Raw genomic sequence first — 21,746 nt, forward strand, 5'->3', positions numbered from 1 at the left:
AGAGTTAAAAGAGTGGGAAGTCAAGAGAACAATGCAAAAAATCAATGCAACTAAAAAGCTTGTTCTTTGAGAGAATCAACAGGCCACTGGCAAGCCTAATCAAGGAAAGGAAGGAGCAAACATCAATAGCCAGGATGAGGGGTGAAACTGGGGAAATCACAATGGACTCCAATAAGATTAAAAGGATAATCTCACAGTACTATGAAAGTCTGCATTCTAATGAGTTCAACAACATGGAAGACATGAACAAACACTTGGAAAAACAATCCTGCCCTTAGATTGTAGATCTAATAATACCCAGATAGAGGTCAAGAACCTCAACAGACCCAAAGCAAAAGAAGAAATAGATGTGGTTATCAAGAAACTACCAACAAAAAGAGCTCCCAGACCAGACAGCTTCACAGGAGAATTCTACCAAGCATGTAGGGAAGAGCTGACACTGATCTGCCACAAATTATTCTTCAGCATAGAAAAGGATGGCAAACTCCCAAACTCATTCTACAAAGCCAGTATAACTTTGATACTCAAACAAGGCAAGGATTCCACAGGAATAGAGAACTACAGACTGATATCTCATGAACATAGAGGCAAAAATCCATTTTAAAAATTGGCCAATAGAATACAAAGTATATTATATGTCTCATCAATCATTATTAGGTGGGATTCATTCCAGGGGTGCAGGGATGGTTCAACATCCAATAGTCCATTAACATTATTTGACACACAGATAAGAAAAAGTATGAGAATCACATGATAATATTCATAGATGTAGAAAAAAGTATTTGACAATATACAACATCCATTCCTAATTAAGACACTCAAGAAGATCAGAATGGAAGGAAAATTCTTCAAGTTAATACAAGCTATTTATGAAAAGCCAACAGCCAACATCATAGTCAATGGAGAAAAGATGAAACAATCCCACTGAAAAAGGGATCAGACAGGGAAGCCCCTCATCCCTAACTCCTATTCAAAATCATACTGGAGGTCCTACCTAACAACATAAGACAGCAGAAGGACATTAAAGGTATCCAACAGTGAGAGGAGGAGGTAAAACTAACACTATTTTCAGACAATATGATTCTATACATTGAAAACCCCAAAGTTCCACAACAGGCATACTGACAGTGATAGAGGAATACGGAAGAGTGACAGGATACAAGATCAACAAACAGAAATCTATTGGTTTGCTATATACTTTGGAGAAGACCATGGAAGAGGAGATCAAAAAGGCAGCACCCTTCACAATAGCCAAGAACACATTGAACTATATAGAGATATATATAACAAACCCAAAAGATTTATACAAGGGAAGCTACAGGACCCTCCTATAGGAAACCAAAAGCAACCTCCACAAATGGAAGAATATCCCCTGCTCATAGATTGGAAGACTCAATATAGTAAAGATGCTCATCTTACCCAAGGCACTAAATAAATTTAATGCTATCCTAATTCAAATACCAACAACCTTCTTCAAAGAATTGGAAAAAGTGACAATCAATTTCATATGGAGAGGGAAGAACCCCAGAATTAGTAGAGATCACCGCAGAGGGCTCACTGTACCTGACTTTAACACCTACTACACAGCCACAGTTGTCAAACCAGCATGGTACTAGATTAATGATGAATACTCAGACCAATGGAAAAGAACAAAAAGCCCAGCAATAAAACCATTAGCATATAGATAACTGATCTTCAGCATGAGCTAAAAAGCATCAAGTGGGAGGTGGACGTCCTCTTTAACAAGGGAGGTGCTAGAAACAATGAATATCCACCTGTAGAAAAAAATGAAACAAGATGCTTATCTCCCCATACACAAGAACAAACTCAAGGTGGATCACAGACCTGGAAGTAAAACCCCAGACTATCAGGACCATCATCTCAGGAATCGGCTCAAACCTAAGAACCTTGGCTCAGGGAAAACAAACCTAACCACAATAGTGAAGGGTGAACCTGAAATTGACAAGTGGAATATACTAAGGAAAAACACCTATGTGCACTGAAAGCCTTCACCAAGAGAGTAACGCGGGTTTTTTGCTAGTTATTGTTTTTCTCTTTTTATTCAATCTTTTGTTTTGTCTCCGTTATTGTTGCCTTGCCTACCTATATAAGATAGGCATGGGAAGCAAGTTCAAGGAGAAAGCAATAGGATGATTCCAGAGGGACTTGGGGGGAGGAGTAGGTAGGAGAAGGGAGTGGGGAGCAAACAACACCATAGACAGGGGAACAACTAGGGAATTAATAACAGCAATAAGGAGGACGTAGAGATCCTGGAGCAATCTAGCTGAGAGGAATTACTAAGAGGCAGAAGAAGGGTGAGAGTGATAGTGGGGCTGGAGGTAGGTAAAAAGAAACAGAGGAAAGACCTAGGAAGCAAAGCTATGGATAGAGGTACAAACATAAGTGTGTACATATGTAAATACATTAATAACATAGGTGTATACATAAGTAAATACATTAATTCATAAAAATGGAACTATTGGCATATGTACATATATTTCTATGCCAATACATTGAGGAAGTGGACAGACTTTGGGCCTCTGCTCAAGCACTGCCTTAACACAAGAATACTTTGTTCTAACAACCTGGTATTCTGTGATGTTCACTCTCTTGGCACAATCGCTGAAGGTAAAATGGGTACATAGCAAATGAGATGAAGAAAGCTGATGGTGTCCAGCTATCAAAAGATATAGTATCTGGGATCTTAAAGGCTTGAAGTTAAACAAAAGGCCATCTAGCAGAGAAGCAACAAGTCCATATGGAATAAGCACACCAGCCTGTGTGATCATGAGGTGTTGATGGGAGTGGATAACAGGCATCAGAAGACTCAAAACAAACAAAAACACTGTTAAGAATGAGGGGGTCAGAGCAGAGACTCAAAACCCATCTCTAGACAATGGACATCCTCTCACAGAAGGAACACAAGGAAGGGATGAGTCGACCGGGGCACATTATAGCACCAATGAAACACACAATATTCCCCTAGTTCCTTGAGGCTTCCTTACCCCCCACTATCATGACCCCAGCCCTGCCTTTCACTGCAGGCTACACCGGAGCATGTGCACAGGTACAGATAAGACCTCACAACACATGAAATCCAGTTCAGATAAACCCCTCCGGAGCAGGAATGGGAGTAGCGATACAAGGAGGGTAGGGGGAAGATGGGAAGAGGAGGTTTAGGGTAGGGAGCTGAGCATAATGTTTGACATATAACCACACACACACATACATACACTTCAGGACGAACAACAGAAATTGTGGGGGAAGGGAGAGAGCGGTTGGTGTAAGATATGAAAATGATAATAATTTATAATTTATCAAGGCGTCATGATGGTGGGAGTGGGGGGAAGGGAAAAAAGAGGAACTGATACAAAGGCTCATATAGAAAGTAAATGTTTAGAAAATAATGACAGCGTACGTACAAATATGCTGTATACAATTGATGTGTGGATTGTTATAAGAGCTGTATTAGCTGCCAATAAAATTATCTTTCAATAAAAAAGAAAGAAAGGCCTGGTGTTCTACTTCCACAAAGTTTATGGCCAAGAATGCCCTCTGGGGTTCAGTTGTGCTCTGAAATCCGTGGGGTCACATGATGACTCACAATCAACTCAATGAACCCATGTTGGTCTGCTTTATTCAGGTTCACAGCATGGCTCCTAAAGTCATTTAGGTTTGAAAATCTGACTTAAATTTACTTTGACTACATCACAGATGGACCAGAAGTCTGAGTTTTAAGTGAGATTCCATCCTAATTTCTATAACAAGACACTAACCTGGGTACTCTTTGGAGTAGCTTACAGAGAATAAATCCATAACACACACCACCACCACGAACACACACACACACACACACACACACACACACACACACTTTAAATCTCATGATTTTGGAACCAGGCCCTCTGATTTAATTTGAATTCCACTCAGTTTTGGATGTGAATAATTGCCTTAATTGTTATTTATTTGTTTATTTTCTTGGTTTTGTTTGTTTGTTTATACAAACTCTGCTTCACATCCTCTCTTTGGAGTAATGCGAGACCACACACAAAAGAAATAATATGACAGAAAGCAAATAGCTATATTTGGAAAAAATGGTAATCACTCATGTTTATGCAATTACACCTCAATACACAGAGAACAGTGATCTGGCCCCTGAGGTAAAGCCAGAAAGGAATTTATCTTCTTAACACCACTGAGAAAACTATCATGGAATGAGAGACATTACAATAAATTTGCAAAATGAAACCTCTCTGCATATGGTGTTTGCTCAGGAGGGAGAGGTGCCAAGGAGACTGTCAGCCACAGCAAGCTGAACCTTCCCTGGCACAAGATCATGTAAAGAGCTGCCCCGGACAAAGGCTCAACCATTGAGCCCATTAGACTCAGTGTGAAAGGTCTCCATTCACTTGCCAGCTGGCATGGGAGACCGCCCTCTAAGGACGTGAATGGCTAGGACGTGGCCTCCCCGCAACTGGAAACCAACCCTCCGATTAATTATGGATGGAATGCAGCCAGGCGAGGCTGCAACTGTAATCAAGTGAGACCACACTGAGGAAAAATAACATTTCATCCTCCACTGCGTTCCTCGCAAAGGGATTTATGATGGCTCTGCCAGTTGGAGATAAAGTGAAAATCAATCATATTATATACAGGAGTAACATAAGCACGTACTTGGGGAAACAAAAAAACACGGCTTCCTATGACTGTGTTGCAGACACTTGGTTTACTTACAGCTTTCGTCGGCAGGATCGCAGCCCCAGCGTGCTGTGTTGTGTGGGGTTTTGAATGAAAGCTGAGAAATGCACGATGAAGTGCCACTATAATAAAGAGATCTGGGAACTGTCTTCCTTTCAAAGTCTTAGTGGCAAAAATCTATTAAAGTATTTCCTGCTTTACAGCCCTGCTCATATTTTATTATGATAACTTGCTTGAATTTTGAAATACGAAGCCTGGAAGCGACGGAATATCCATCATCAAAACCTGAGCAGTCTGTTGACTGCGTCTGTGAATCATCAGAGGTATTTTGTAAAGTCAGGCTAACTTTGTTCAGTTAAAAAGCTGAAAAGCGTGTGACTCTTTGGACACACGGTTTCCATCTCAGTCTAGTTCTCCAAAGGAAGAAGCAGCATTAGCTAAACAGTCCCTAAATGAAATTGTATTTGTTAGGAATATTACTGTGTCAGGTTGAAACAAACAATGAAAAACCCGCTGCCAATGAGTGGATTCCAACTCCAAGTTCCCTGATTGGACAGGGCAGAACTGCTCCTCAGGGTTTCTGAGGCTGTCAATCCACCTCATCCGGCTCCCTAGGAATGACTGGCGGTCAGAACCGGCTAGCAGTCCAGTGCTCCACCCACTGTGCCACCAGTGCTCCCGAAACACTGTACCTGAGCCCAATAAGCCAGAGATTAGTGGAGAAGCATCATCTCCTAGACCAGAATCTATTTAAATTATAATCGAGCAATTCCTACTGCACTTACTCCCTCCCCAAAAAAGGTTTTTTTTTAAATAGATGGTGAACTTAGGATGCAATATGTAAGTAGCAGAAGTGACATGATTGTTTAAAAATTCCTAAGTCTATGAATGTTTTGCATAAAAATAACTTTGACGATTAAAATTAAAACGTATATATTACTTTTACTATTGCTGTTATGTTTCATTGAGCCAAGTTTCCACTCAGTGACTCCATGTTACCTAATTAATGGAAAAGCCTATGAAGTATCTGGGCACCTGTGAAGTATCTGGGCATGTATCTGAGCATCAAATACATGACCTGGAATCGCAGACACTGGAGTCATGACTCTCTGCTCAAATCCCCAACTTTCCCTTACCTTTCTCCACCTTCTATCACTGCAAGCCACCTGTGCGGTAAGGGGAGAACTTGGAGCAGAGCACAGGGGAGGAGAGAAGAGGAAGCAGGAAGGCGTGGGGTGGGAGGTGAGGGCACGCGACAAATGGTGGCAGGGTGCCACTGCCCTCTCAAGTATTCCACAATATTCCCCTCCTCCTACCAATTCCCAACAGCAAAAGACAGAACATCCTGGCAATCACCACTTCTATGCACACACACTTATGAATCACATAGCCACCATGTGCGCTTCACGAGCAGGGAAACGTCAGGCTTGGAGAGCGAGGAGGATGACGGATGATAAGGAAACCTACAAACCCAAGATGGGACGACCGCATCCATGCTGCCGCTGCAGCCCCCACTGTGACCACGGCGTTGGGTGTAGCGTGGAACTAAACTAAACAATAAATATTGATGTAATGACGCGGGCTTTTTGAACGAGGCCTTTGTTCGTTTGGTATGTTATAACAGATTATGCCTTTCTCGGTAGTTTCGTGGCACAGATTTAAAACAATTGAATGCATCTGTTCTTACTTTCAGGAGAAAGACAAGGCATAATACTGCCATAAAGAGTTTCAGTCTCACAGACCCACATGGGTAGTTATGCTCTGTCTTCTAGGGTCACTACCAGTCAGAAGGGACTGGGTGGCAATGAGGTTTTTATTTTATTTCGCTCTTGCTTTGGTTCATTTGAATTCATGATAAATTAACAAACATTTACAATAAAAGAATTCTAAGAGGCAGATCCTTTGAAGATGAGGAGAAGTGGTGTCTTTGGAAAGCCTCTCAAATATGAATTGAGAATCCCCATTAACAGTAGTCACACAGAGCCCTTAGCTTATGAATGGAAACTGCACTTCAAGGTGCATAAAACTTCCGTTTGCTTTCCTGCAAACTAATCTCTTTCTTTGTAGTAGAAAGATCTCACATCAAGTTATTGTTTCTATGCAGCCTTTTCCTGGGGTGTGTGTGTGAGAGAGAGAGAAGTATCCTGGCTGGAAAAGAAAACGATCACATGGAAGATGATCATATGTAAGAATGCTATCTACCAATATTTACACTCAGATCATTGAGCGTTTAGCTATTTCCATTCCTGGGGCTCGCTGCCATCTGTTTTACAAAAGAAATTCCAAATCTCAAGTACAGTTTAAGGGTACCATTTATTAAGGATTAAACAGCAACATACAAAGACAAATCATTGGGGTAAAAGACGATTAGAACGAGGTCTTAATGGCATTCAAGGGCTTGCACCAATTCCGAGGCTAAACGGCCATGAGAGGGCAAAGGCAATGGTCACAAAAGCATACTCGGCAGCAGATCGCTATAGCACAGTTAGAGGTGGAAATACGGAAGTAGGACTGGGACCATGATGGGAACACATACGTTACATTAGACAGAAGAACTCACAAGATTGGTTCAGGGCCCCTAGGCTGAGGCAGTCAGGATGTGACTCATATCTCTACAACCCTAGCACCCCAAATTCCATTGAAGGCACCCCTGGGCAAGAGCACAAAGGGTATGCTGCTTCTCCAAGGACTGGCTAGAGGAATGACAAAGGCAAAGAGATTCATGCTCCTGGGTAATGGTCAGAAGAAACGGGGGCTGAATTTACGTGGAGACTCAATATTTTAGGGTTCCTGCTGTGAAGTGTAGCCTTTTGCAACCAGGGTGGTCAGAAATTTAAGCTCTCATACACCTCCTAGCCCCCAAATTCTCAATTTCACTGAGACTTTTATGAGGACAGGAGGAATATCCTATATACTTTGAATCTGAAATACTGTCTATACGGCCTGACACCTACTAGATGCCTGAACTATTTACTATGGCTCTTTAGCCATGGTCTTTATAAAGACTCACATATGGCCACTGACTCCATTCTAACTCATGGTGCCCCTTTAGGACAGGGCAGAACTGCCCCTTTGGCTTTCTAAGACTATGCATCATTATGGAGCAGAAAGCCAGGTCCTTCTCCTCTGCGGGGCTGATGGGTCCGTAGAAGCCCACCTGGTACCCCACTACTCTAAAAGGCCTTTATGACTTCCACAAAATTGTTGTTTGCTTTGTTTGAAAGAGCTGATCATCACTCCTGCATCATTCAACGTTTTGCCTAAAAATTCTTCTAATATTTAAACTCAAACCTTGATTCCCACGCCCCTTCAATTCCTTCAGCTTTCTATAGGATGAGTGTGTTCTTCCTCTTTGGTTTCCTATATCTAAGTATTTTCACATTTCATTGCAATACTTTGTCTTCTCAACCTGCCTTTTTAAATTTTCTGTTCTGCTCTTTTACTTCATCATTTCTACCATTGCCTTAACTTAGCATATCTTTATTGTATTTCCTTTATTAGTTGATAGAAAATATGTCTTATTCTGTTAACAAGTATTTACAATATCTGATGCATATATCTTTTTAAAATCTATATAGTGATCTAATGATATCCAGAAACATACTACACTACACACACACACAAATAAAAACAGAAACCTACTATACCTACCCGATATTTATTGACTCTCATCTGAAATTGCATTTGTGACAAAAATAAAAACTCCCCTATCCAACATTAACAATGTACATCTGGCAGGAACAAAACCTGAGGTATACAGCAAAGTACTACTAGCTGTGGATGTTAAATTTTAGTGTCAGCTTGGCTAGGTCATGATTCCCAATGAAATCAATAGTAATATAATGATGTAGTCAGACAGTTATGCAAGGCAGTCATCTACAATTCTTGATTTAATGTAGCCATCTCCATTGAGACATATTGCAGACTTTTCAATAGTGATGTGGTCTTTGAAATCTAATCATGCCCATAAGTGAGAAGTGGTTGTACTATGGACTTTGTTTTTCCACCGAAGTTATTTCATAGCGAAAATTCCAGGATGCAAAGAAAATAGCTTTGATCATTACATACTTAGGTCCTCCAGTGTAACATGATTCTCTGTTTTAAATGTAACGAAGAGTGATTTGGATTAGCATATTTGGTCAACTAATAGAGAAGATCACTTTATTTCTGAAAATTAGCATAGTCAGATATGAATTAGTCGCTGAAAATCAAGAAAAATATATATCCTTCTCCCTAGCATATAACCACACCAAATAGAAAATAGAAAAAAGAATTTTCATGTATTCTCTTTAAATAATAAATAGAAAAAAGACAACCTAACAGAAATGTTCCAACAAAAAATAAAGCTTACAGCTATCAAAGCAATACTGACTCATATCCGCCCTATAGGACAGGTAGAGCTACCCCAGGGAGTCCCTGAGACTGTAACTCATTACAGGAGTAGAAAGCTACCTGAGTCTACATTGCAGCTACACAAACAAAAGACGACAAATTACTTTGAGCTACATGTAAACCACACTCATTCTTCTGAGCTCGGAAAGCAAGCCCTATGTCTTTTGTTGCTGACTTTTTCCTATAAGGTGTTCGTGCCTAGAACAACTTATTCTTTCTCCTGATTTTTACCCCTTCTTAGGGAAAACTTCCAGATGTTTCGATCTGAGAATTGTACAGGTCCAAGATTTCCATGAATAGACATTTATTTAATGTAGTTGGTATATTTTGCAACACTATACATTTCATTTTATGTATTTAAAGTTTTTATTTTCTCATAGTGTGTGATATTTTTTAAAAGGTTAAGGGAATTCTTACTTTAAGGGCCTAGAATGCTGTGTTAAAATTCTGTTGGAAATTCTCTGCTGTTTCTTTACTCTAGTAAAGGGCAGATTTTAAGAGGGCTGGAAATCAGCAGGATTCACACTGTATTCCCCCTATTTCACACATTACTTGTACTAAAAGAACAGGCAATGAGAGATATTTGTGGGAGGGAGAGACAAATGGAAGGATGAACGAGTTATACCAAATCAAAGTAGTAACCCTGGCTATTTTATGTTGCATCATAGATATTTGATATAAATTAATAATCATTAGAATAAATATTATGAGCTAATAAGTATGATTGATAGAAAAATGGTTTCATTTTTGGAAAAGATCCTGTAGATAGTTGTTGCATCTCTAACTTTGTTATCAGTTCTTCCTCTTCATGCAAGATTGGCCCTAGAGAAGAAGCGCATAAGAGGCCTGGCTCGGAGAGTCCAATCTGGGTAACACTGGTCTCCAGGTGACTCAGTAAAGAGGTCCTTGTAGTCCAGGGCACAGTCTAGCCACTGACCGTAAGTATTGCTCCACAAATCTCCATGTCTCAGGTTTTGCTGCCCTGGCATCAATTACCCCATTGTCATTAAGAAAAGTATTTTACAATGAAAAAAAGAGAACAGAAAGAAAGGGAGATACAGTGATAATTATTTTGCATCTAATATATGTTAAATGTGCTGAAAAAAATTACAACAAGTCAACAAAAGACAAAATATGACTTTGAGTATATCCTACCTGAATTTAGAGACCATCTCAAGAACAGATCTTTTTTTTTTTTTTTTTTTAACACCGGTGCTCTTAATGTGGTGCTGGAGATTAGAGTTTATAAAATACCAGGGCTATGAATATATGATTGCTCAAATTGATCTTCAACAAACCATCTTTCAGAAACATGTGCATCTTTTACACTTCATAAACATAAAAGGCCTTGAAGAGCAATTGCTCAACAAATATTTTTTAACGCCATTTTCTCATCACAATAGTCCCGAAGTCTTAAGGTAATAGCCAACTAATGAATTCCTTCCTCAGGTTTTAAGAATAGATCTTAGTTTATATCCAATAATGACCAAACCAGACAAGTGGTGGTAATGCCAGTAAGGACACCACATATGAGAAGCAAAAAGTCATTAAAAAAACAAGAAAGAAATAAAAGACCAAAATGAGTATCAGAGAAACTATGCAACTGGCTCTTGAATGCAGAGAACCTAAAACACCTGGAAGACATGATGAAGGAGTAAAAGCTTACCAGGAGATCTCACTGTACCAAAAAGAGCGCCCAACCATTTCAAGAGGTAGCATATGATCAATAACTGATAGTCCCAAAGAATTATTATGAACATAAAGGGAGATATTCCAGGCACTGGATTTAACACAGTGCTTAACATATAGTTGTAACCTAATTAAAGATGAGTCTTTCTACTCTCAGAAAGAGTTGAGTGTCAGAAACCTACAGGGGCAGCTCTACACTGCCCAAACGGGTAGCTGTGAGCGAAATTCAACTTGATGACAATTGAGTGTAGTTTGCTTAGGTCCGACCTTACACCTCTTAATTGGTCTTAATTTACAGGTACTGTATCTTCAAAATGAGCCCTGGTGGGATAGTGTCCTATTGATATGCTTATTGAGCTGCTAACCAGGAAGTGAGCTGTTTAACCTCCCTGGCGGTCTCATTATGTCAGTAACTTTGTGAAGGGACTTCTCTGCAGTGTAATCTCGAGTGTGGCTCCAGGTTACGGCTTCTGACAATTAACATTTAAACCTACCAATTGCTCCAAGACAGAAAGATGAAGCTTTCAGTTGATTCATAGCCCTGGAAACCCAATATCTGGTTTCTATGAGTCAGGACCTACTCAATAGCAGTTGATGCTTGACGTGTGGTGTACATCTTCAAAACAATAAGACAGCTCACTTTGTGGATGTGCTACCGATTTAAATGCTCTTTCATAAACCCTTTCCTGATCATTATCAAACAGTAGTTTTTTATTTTTTCCTCCACTTTTTCTTGTCTCAGATTCCACAGACTTTTATACATTATCTGCTATTAGATGCATCCTTATTGTATGTTCAAAGAAAAAGCAGTGTCATTTAAATTTTAGTAAACTAATATGAAAAGTAGATTTCTTAGGGTCACTTAAATATTATATTTTTGTATTAATCCACGGTTTTTCCTGCCTTGGAACACATGCAGGGTTGTCATACTCGTGCAAGAGTATATTATTGGCCTGGTCCACCCAGGGGAGTGTGTTTTTTATACGGAGTCCTGCCTCTCAGCTGCTGAGCAAAGCTTCTGTGTTAGACAGGGTTCTCTAGAGAAACAAAAGCAGGACACTTATGATTTTATATATGGATATATTCAGGACGAAGGAAAATAACAGCTAATTAGTCCACACAGCAATACAGAGGGCTCAGTCCAACTCACTTCTATGTAAGGAATAATATACTGGACGTCCTTCAACTCACAAGGGCTGCTGGGTCTAAAGTGAAGGAAGCCGACAGCTGAGCCTTCCCTAGAGAAATGCAGACAGTCCAACTATAGGCAGCAAACAGCAGGGTGGGTCACCAACAGTTATCAGCTCAGGAGCTCAGCAAAGCAGGCCTAGAAGGGATACTGGACTCAGGTAATGGAAGACGACAGGATCCAAGAACTAGAGGAAAGTTGTGTGTTTCATCAGAGCTATACTGTACCTAAACTGGCTGGTCTCTTTCTTGTGATCCTTCTGAAAAGGATGTCCAATTGACTACAGATGGGCTTTGGCTCGCCACGCTGCCCTCCCCTCATTCACATCAATATGATTTTTGTTTCTTTGTTTTGGGTCTTTGATGCCTGATACCTGATATCATTGACACCTCGTGATCACACAGGCTGGTGTGCTTCTACCATGTGGGCTTTGTTGCTTCTCAGCTAGAAGGCAGCTTGTTTATCTTCAAGCCTTTAAGACCACAGATGCTATATCTTTTGATAGCCACGCACCATGATCTTGCTTCACCACATTTGCTTATGTACCCATTTTTCTTTAGGATAGTGTCAGGGAAAGTGAGCATCACAGAGTGCTGGGTTAGTAGAACAAAATGTTTTTTCATTGAGGAAGTACTAGAGTGGAGGCCCAATGTCCATCTGCCACCTTAATACTTAGAAAATAAATAGATCTATCCCCCTATCGTTATATATAAATGTATTTACATATATACATACCTGTATTTAGACTTCTATAAATGTCCTTTGCCAACTAGTTCTTTCCTCTCTTTCCTTTTACTTTCCTTTTATCCCACTATCATGTTCAGCCTTCATTGGGGTTTCAGTAATTCCTCTTGGCTACATTGCCCTTGATCAAGGCCCCCAGGCATCCTATGCCCTCCTTGCCATCAATTTTAGATCATTTGTTCTTCTCTTGTCCCTGGGTTTGCTGGCACACACACACCCCCTACCATCTTTCCCCACCCTCCCCCTCTCCCGTGTCCCCCCGCCCCCAGAATCATTGGTCCCATTGTTTTCTTCTCCATTGTTTATCCTGCCTATCTTATCTAGATAGACATATAGAGACAATAAAAAGCATAGAAACAAGGCAAAGCAAAATATAACAACAAAAGAAAAAAAACAAAACAACCACACCAACAGCCAAAAAAACAAACCAAACCAAACAACCAAAAAAAAGAAAAGCCAATAAATAGTTTCAAGGCTATCTGTTTACCTTTAGGAATGTTTTCCATTCGACTCTGATGAGGTGCCACACCCTGGCCCCAAAGTCTATTTTTCGTATTCTTTTGAGACTTTGTTGCTTTACTCCCCCTGCTGCTCCATTTCACACCCTTAATGTTTCACCCCAGTGTGGTAGGGTCAAATGAGGCACAACTCCTGCACCATGTCTCCAGTAGTGCTATGGGTCAGTGAGAGTCGTCGTGTCTCCTGGTGGGACCAGTCCTACCATCCTCTCTGTGCATTGGCTACTCTGAACCGTAATGTTGTCCTCAGGGCTTGGTGGGCTGGGATGCGTTCCACTCTCTCTCCTAACAGGAAGGTTAGTTTTAATGAGCAGACTTGGGACCAAACCTCTCATAAACACAATGCAAATCTTAAAGTAACCTTGTGTGTATTTTTATTTAAAGCAAAGATCATTTTTCAAATTATCAGATTTTTTCAATAACATATTTCAGTGGTTTCTACTAACATAGCAAAAATGTAATTCCTTGTGATGTTTACACATTAATTTTTTTCTAGCTTTAATTTGTGGGCATTCTGAATTAATACTACATAAATAATTCTATGAGTAGTATATGCAGGAAAATCTATTTGTTTTGCTGTTATTTCATAATTGGTAAGGTCGCTTGCTTTCTAAAGAGAACCTAGACTCTTTGTGTCCCTGAGCTCAAATATAAGTAGTCATAAAGATTTTGAAAATCTGATCAGAACGTTTCTGAAAGTGAAGGCTGTATATACAATCTAGTTTTGTTCAAGTCTGAGTGGTTGTATGGAATTTGGAATTAATACTTCTATTACTTAATGGTTCTTTCCTAGAATGGTATTGCTGAGTTCTCATATCATTTCTAGCACCTGAGCAGGGTGGAAAACTCACTGCCATCAGTCAATTCTGATTCACGGGGGCCGATAAGGCCAAGCTAGAACTTCCCGTGTGGGTTTTCAAGACTGTAGCCTGACAGGTTTAGTAAGCCTTGCCTTTCACCCTTGGAAAGAGAGGCTGGTGGTTTCCAACTGCTGACCTGCAGGTTAGGTAACATAGCCTCTGGGTTAGGCTGCTGAACCCATACCACTATGCCACCAGTGCTCCTCCCAGGGCAGAGCACAGCAAGACTGAAACCAGGGGAGCACGTGGAATTCGTTTCGAAGATTCAAGGTTAAACTGGATCTGTGAGCCCTTTGAGGAAGACGTAGCTGCTGTTGCGCCATGTTCCGTTCCCCTCCGCCAATGCCTGGCTCACCGCTGCCCTCTCTTGCCTAGGAACAAGTTGGCCAGGAAGCTCCCATGTTGCCATGGCATTTAAAGGGCTCCGGAAAGACACCGGTAGAACCAGAGGTAGCCATGGACCGGATGTGAATTACTCTAAGCAGCCGCAAAGTAAAATCCCTGGGTAAAGTGTGTGCTGACTTGATTAGAGGCGCAAAGGAGAAGATCCTGATAGCGAAGGGACCAGTTAGGATGCCTATACCAAGACTCTGAGAATTACGGCCAGGAAAACCCCTTAATGTTAATGGCGAAGGTCCTAAGACTAGGGGTGTTTCCACAAGAGAATCCATAAACGTTTCATTGACTTACACAGTCCTTCTGAGAGAGTTAAGCAGATCACTTGCATCAGTGTTGAGCCTAGAGTACAAGTTGAAGTCACCACTGCAGATGCTTAAATCAACCATTTTAATAAATCTATTGTTAAAAAAATATGGATCTGCGAGGCGGTCAAATTGTATTCGGCTAGAAGATGCCAGCTAATGAATGAAAGAATCAGCATTTGACTTCATAATGTGGACATCTGCCTGAGGTGAATGTGGAAGGGAGGATGCGGGGATAATACCCAACTTAGTTCTGCAAGGAGCACCTCACTGGCCGAAGGTTCCTTTAGAAATGTGAAGACCCGCTTCCCATAGGACACCGAGGCGGGGAGGGTGTGCTGAAGGCACGGTCTTCATTAGCACATGGCAAGGTTGGCACTTCCTGGAGCAACACATTGACTCGAGGAGGTGTGCATTAGTGATTCGGGATCCCATTGTCGGCATTTCATAGGCACACATGTCCACTGGTATGTAAGAACCACAACCAACATCCCAGGAGACTTTGCAGTAAAAGGACTGAGGGCTATTTCTATGTTCGCTTCTTGTAATTTTATTTGAGGTTAATATCTCCTTGAACATCATCTATTCGAACAGCAGGTTGTTGTTGTTGCTGCTGCTATTGTTTTAGTTTTAATGGGAATGTAGCTCATTGTCATCTCAGTTTCTCAATGATTCAACTATTTGACATTTATGTATGCCCTTTGAAAGACAACAGCCATGCCAGCTGCTGACTGAAGGGGAATTTTCCAACAACACTTAAATAGATTGTTTATCTTCATTAGCTCTTCATTAGAATTCACTCTGGAGAGATTAAAGGCTGTCATTCACGAATTCTAGATTAGTAATATTCCTGGTTTTCATGGGGTTAGTGCCCACTTAGCTATTTCTTTTCTGTTTTTTGGCTTATTTGTTTGATGTTTAAAATTTTAAATTCCAAAGACGCTTCAGAAAACTCATTTTAAAATTCCACTTGATTTCCTTCCATTTCCCCCCAAACTTTTTGAAGCCCTTTTGAGTAGAAACAACATGTTTGGTACAGTCCATGTATTAGTCTTTATCTAAATTTACTTTTAGTTTTCAATCTTAACTTAAACCATAAGAGTTTTGTAACTCATTTTCACTGTAAATTATAGTTTAAGAAGACAAGTTAAATGACTGGTGGGGAAATCTCATAACCTGGATTCATATAAAATTTAGATGCATTTGTTCATACAGTACAAAGTTTCTTATAGTCTTTTTCTTTTTTTATACAATGAATTCTCAGAAACAGGTCTTGAATAATAGGATGAAATACTTATATAAGAATTATCCCATATAATTTTTACCACTAGCAAATTCAAAAACACAGTCTAACATTAAGTCTACATTGAGAAGTATTTACTACCCTTTAAATAATGTACCTTCTATCACTGTACAGAAGAGACCAAAAGTAGAGCTTTCAACCCTCCTGGTGCCGGAAGCTATGCCACTGGTGTTTCAAAGACCATCAGAGTACTCAATGATAAACGGGTTTCAGCAGCGTTTCCAGGCTAAGAACATACTAGTAAAACAAAATAGTCTGTCCACTTCTGAGGGATTGACCACTGAAAACTGTATGAACAGCCACAACCTGGAGTTAAAAGGCCCAAAAGAAAGACCATGCTCAGCACACTGAAGCTGAAAGAACTGGGGCGGGGGGGGGGGGGGGCGGGGGGGAGAATCATGTCTCAAGTGGCAATACTATGGATCCTATGGTCAAAATATTGAACAATACTGGAAGCATCAAAAGAAAATGAAGGGAATGCACAGTTACTGTATCAAAAATGAATCTGTCAGTATTCAACCGCTGTAGGAGGCAACGTATGATCAAAAGCCAAAGGTACTGAAGGAAAAAGCCCAAGCTGCACTGAAGGTGCGATCAAGAAACAAGGCTCTGAAAATGGACAGAACACCAATTGAAATGTTTCAACAAGCTGATGGAGCACTGGAAGCACTCTCTAGTCAGTGCAAAGAAATTTGGAAGTCAGCTCCCTGGCTAAGCAACAGGAAGAGATCTATATCAATGGCCATTCCAAACAAGGATAACCTGTCAGAACATGAAAATCACAGAACAATATAATTGATATCACATGCAAGTACATTTTTGCTGAAGATAATTCGAAAACAGTTGCAGCATTATATCAATAGGTAGTTGCCAGAAATTCAGTCTGGATTCAGAAGAGAAAGTCTAACAAGGATATCATTATTGACAGTGGAGAATACCAGAAAGATGGTATTTACTGATGTTTTGTGGACTATGCAATGGCATTTGACTGTGTAGATCCTATAAAACTGTATAACATTGTAAAGAATGGGAATTCCAGAACCCTTCACTGTGCTGTGGAGACTGTACATGGACCAAGTGGCAGTTGTTTAGACAGAACAAGAGAATACTTCATGAAGTAAAAACAAGAAAGGTATGCACCAGGTCATTCAATCTTTTTGCGGAGAAGATAATCTGAGAAATTAGACTACATGAAGAAAAACATGGCATCAAGATTGGAGGATTATTAATCTGTGTTATGCAAAGACTAACCATTTTTGTGGAAAGCGAGGACTTGAAGCATGTACTGGTGAAAATCACACTGCAGCTTTCCGTATGAATTATAACTCAATGCAACAGAAAAAAATACACAGCTGCAGCAATAGTTGACCTCATGATAAATGGAGAAAAGATTAAAGTTGTCCAGGAATTCACTTAATTGACTTCACAATCGATGCTCATGGAAATAGCAGTCAAGACAGCAAAGAACGTGTTGCTTTGGGAAAATCTGCTTAAGACCTCTAAAAATGTTAAGGAGGAAAGATGTCACTTTGAGGTGTGTCTGACCCACGCCGAGATATTTTCAATCACTCAGTGTACATGTGAAAGTGGGACCATGCATACGGCAGATCGCAGAATAACTGGTGTGTTTGAATTATGAGGTTGGTGAAGAATATTGAAAGTACCATAGGCTGCTGGAGGAAAAGCAAATTTGTTTTGAAGGAAATACGGCCAGAATGCTCCTTAGAAGCAAAAACTGAGAGACTGTGTCTCCTGCTTTTGGACACATGTGTTGTCAGGAAAAATCACTGGAAAAGGACACCGTGATACAGAAAGGAAAGCGTCAGTGCTAAGGAGGAGGACTGCTAAGGAGGTGAACTGACACCGTGGCGGCAGCCATGGGCTCAAACATAGCAGCTGTGAGGGTGATGTAGGACTGGGCAGGGTTCCTCTGCTGCACACAGGATCACTGTAAGTCAGAACCAACTAGTTGGCACAAATTCTTTGATGACCTGGATTCTGCCTTCTACATGCTCACGTCCCTTACTTCCTGTCTCAGGGCCTCCACTCAGAGCCTGAATCATTGGTACTAGCCGACATTCCTTTGTGCTTACATATTTCTTCTCTCTTAAAGTGTTTCCTCTACTTCTCTGCCCAGTTCACACCCAAAAAAAATGAGTTTGGAGGAACCAAAGATGACCAGAGAGGACTGGGGAAAGAAGAAAGAGCTAGAAGAACAGCAAAAACTAGGTAATGCTCCCGCAGAAGTTGAAGAAAAAGGAAAAGACATCAATCCTCAGATCCCTCAGTATATTTCTTCCGTGCCATGGTATATTGATCCATCAAAAAGACCTACATTGAAGCACCAAAGACCACAGCCAGAGAACAAAGGCAGTATAGCTCACCTGGAGAATGGTACAAGAGGGGCATAAAAGAGAATCCCATCACTGCTAAGTATTGAAATAAAATTGCGGGATCATGACACATAAAAAGAAAGACTTCTTTGAGAGACCCTAGGCAACTTGGAGAAAATTGTAGTGGTACTGATATAGCTCCAGATGAACATGTCCTTCCTCAGCTAACCTTTGCCTATGAGGGGAAGAGAGATCAGTGGAATGACTACTATCCAGAAGAACACATGGCAATTGTGGAGAATATGCCAAAGTAGATCTGGCTAAATGAACACTGAAAGCCCAAAAACTGCAAGAAGAGTCGGCTTCCAGAAAATTAGTGGAACAGGCTAATTCTCTAAAACACCAATGGGGAGAGGAAGAACCAAATTCTTAGATGGATATATAATAGCAAAATGAAGATTAATATGCTGATGATATTGACTTGCCAGGACAGAATTTTTGACTCTTGAGAGACAAATACTGTCCGAAATCTCAAGATTAGAGAAGATATTCCAAAATATTTGAAGAATTTAGAGCAAAGTCCTGCTTATTATGACCCCAAAACTAGGTCAATGAAAGAGACTCCCTATGTGCACGCAGGGAGAAGCCAGATGCAGTCAGTTATGCAGGAGATAGCGCCGTCCATTACACAGGAGATGCCACCTCGATGGCTGTGACACCACAGTTTGCTGGGGACAAGGGATCTGAGGTGCATCTGCAGGCAGAGCCTATAAAACTGGAGCTGTTGTATAGGTCTTAATCAAAGTTAAAAAGGATGATTTCATAAAACAACAGGAAGAAAGCCTCCTGGAGAAGCAGGGGGGCCACGTACAAGTGGATGCTCCTCCGACTGAACTGCTTTGAGCTCGGATTGAGGACTGCTGAGAGTACTGGAGACACGGGTCAGTCCTCAAAGGACAGGAGCCGGTTGTCGCCAGTTCCAAGTATGAGGAGGACATGAAGATCAACAACCACACGCAGATCTGGGGCTCTTACTGGAAAGAAGGCCAATGGGGATACAAATGCTGTCACTCTTTGGTCAAGCATCCCTATTGTACTGGAGAAGCTGGGAAGGAGATTGCTAATGTGGAAGATTGTCTTCCAAGAGATGGCACCACAGAGAGCCAGTGGAGAAGCCTCACGGAGACACATCAGAAAAACTAAAAGAGGAGAAGAAGAGGAGTGGGGGGGAGGGCATCAAAAGAGCAGTTCCCATAGTGACAGTGAGGAAAACGTGAAGAACTGAAAAGGCTCTGATTGCATAAGAGGCTCACCTTCCTCATGCCAAATTGATGAGCAGAAGCGGCCTTATAATAGTATTGATGACGTCCAAGAACTGCCCAGAGAGGAAATGGCGGCTTACAGGATGAAAGTCAGAGACCGGACAACCCCGTGGATGCTTTCCTTGGTCAGTAGAAAGGAGTCAGAGAAGACAATCCAAAATGGACACAACTAATTATTCTTCTTGCCGATAATAGCAGAGGGGAAATCCTTGTCTGCTCTTCTCCCCGTGGCTATTATTAAAGCTCCCCGTCATCCCACAGTAAATATATTCTGTTCCATGTGGAGAGATAAAACAGAGAACATGCATAAAATGAGAACTCCAGTTCAGTGTCCTCTGCTCAACAGCTCTTACAGATCAAGCATTATTCCTCATATTTTGAAAGCTTTTAATAGTTGTACACGTATTTAAATATAAATTCATGTTTCCCAAAAAATGCTTCCATTTTTAAAAAATTTACTAGTAACTATAATTATAGTCATGTGAAATAATTATTTGTCTTACCAAAAGGTCAGGAACTAAATCTAAAAAATTATTCACCTTGGGCTTTTGATCCCTAAAAGGAAATTTGTACAGCATGAGAATAACTTTCCCCCACATCAGTGTATTTTCCCCTACATAGCTGTATTGTTGTTACTTACTTGTTTATGAAGTTTGATCTTTAATGTATTTCCTTCTATGCAAACAGAACTAAATATCTTAGCCCTGACCTGTCTAAACTATGTCATGGAAAACTAATTATTTCCTCATCCTTAAGTCAGTGTTGTCCAATCAGCACTAGGTGTTGTATCATTCTGGACATGAACTTTGAAACATAAGAATCCTTTACGTCATCAGAGAGGACAGAGATTTGTGATACTGTTTGTTTTTAATTATGATTGCTTATGTGTAACAATTGTGAACATTAAATTGGATATAGAAAATAGGGGGTGGGGGAGTGATGCCTGCCCCGCACCATGAATTTATCCGAGAGCCTGCAGCTGTGCCTAGGGAAGTACAGAGTCCTTCCTGAGCGACCATTAGAGAGTGAAGTAGGTGCTCTTCATTGCCTCAACCCGACCCCCAAAGTAACTACAAAACTCAGTGCCGTGAAAGATAAACTATTAAATAAAACATTACATCTGATTTTTTAGGTTCGTAAAATAGGAAAGGCATAACTATCTAAAGGAATTCATATGGAAACCCATGACTGGCTTTTATTCAAGATATCTGACCCACACATTTATTAGAGATCATCGTGAGCTCAAGATGATCTGGTCTTTATGTTTAAAAATCAAATGCCTTGAAATATCAAATTGTCTCTAATGATGGATTCCATTATCTGCCCTAAGAGTTTAAGCCCTATCTCAAGGATTGTATAATTTAACGAGCAACTCCATGTTCATCATTCAGAGGCTGCTGAATTGTATTGCTTCCAAAGTATTTCTAATCGCAGTGCGAAAGACCTCTGTGTTTGAGCCCTCCTGAGAAATGCCTTTTTAGGCTTGCTCACCAAATCCTATTTTGCACATTTCTTAGATGCATGATGCTATATATAAATTTCAAACAGGGGTTCCTAGAGAGCAGGGACAGTACCAGCCAGCTGAACTGCTCAGGGGACAGAACTGCAAATAAAAAGCAAGGTGATATTTTTTTCTTCTTCCTGTGGGCCTTGAAAAATTATTGTGCTTTGCCTTTGTCCAAGTTTCCATGGAAACTCCTCTCCTGGAAACGTGCAGTTCTTAGAGTCCTTGTCACGAATATAAGCAGGAGAGAAACCTACAACTATAATCTATTTTAGTGCTGCCATGAGTTGAAAAATCAAGAAATAATTATTATACCCATAAAGAGGGCAGTCAACATGAAAATGAATATAATGAGAAAACAATGGGTTGCATGATCCCTTTAATTGCCCTTCTGTCTTTGAATAAATATAGTGCAAGGAGATAGACAGTTTAGGTTTCTTCCCGCATCTATGGGGGTGGGAGGGGGTGAACAGGATAATAGTGATACTCAAAC

At 40.5% G+C, this 21,746-nt stretch overlaps 1 pseudogene; it reads left to right on the plus strand.

Moving 5' to 3' along the window:
* The first annotated feature begins 14,497 nt into the window (after positions 1–14,497).
* On the plus strand, positions 14,498–19,882 carry LOC142456049 (pre-mRNA-splicing factor SLU7 pseudogene; annotated as a pseudogene).
* The last annotated feature ends 1,864 nt before the right edge of the window (positions 19,883–21,746 follow it).

Source organism: Tenrec ecaudatus, chromosome 9 (genome assembly GCF_050624435.1).
Source record: "Tenrec ecaudatus isolate mTenEca1 chromosome 9, mTenEca1.hap1, whole genome shotgun sequence".
NCBI classification, from domain to species: domain Eukaryota; kingdom Metazoa; phylum Chordata; class Mammalia; order Afrosoricida; family Tenrecidae; genus Tenrec; species Tenrec ecaudatus.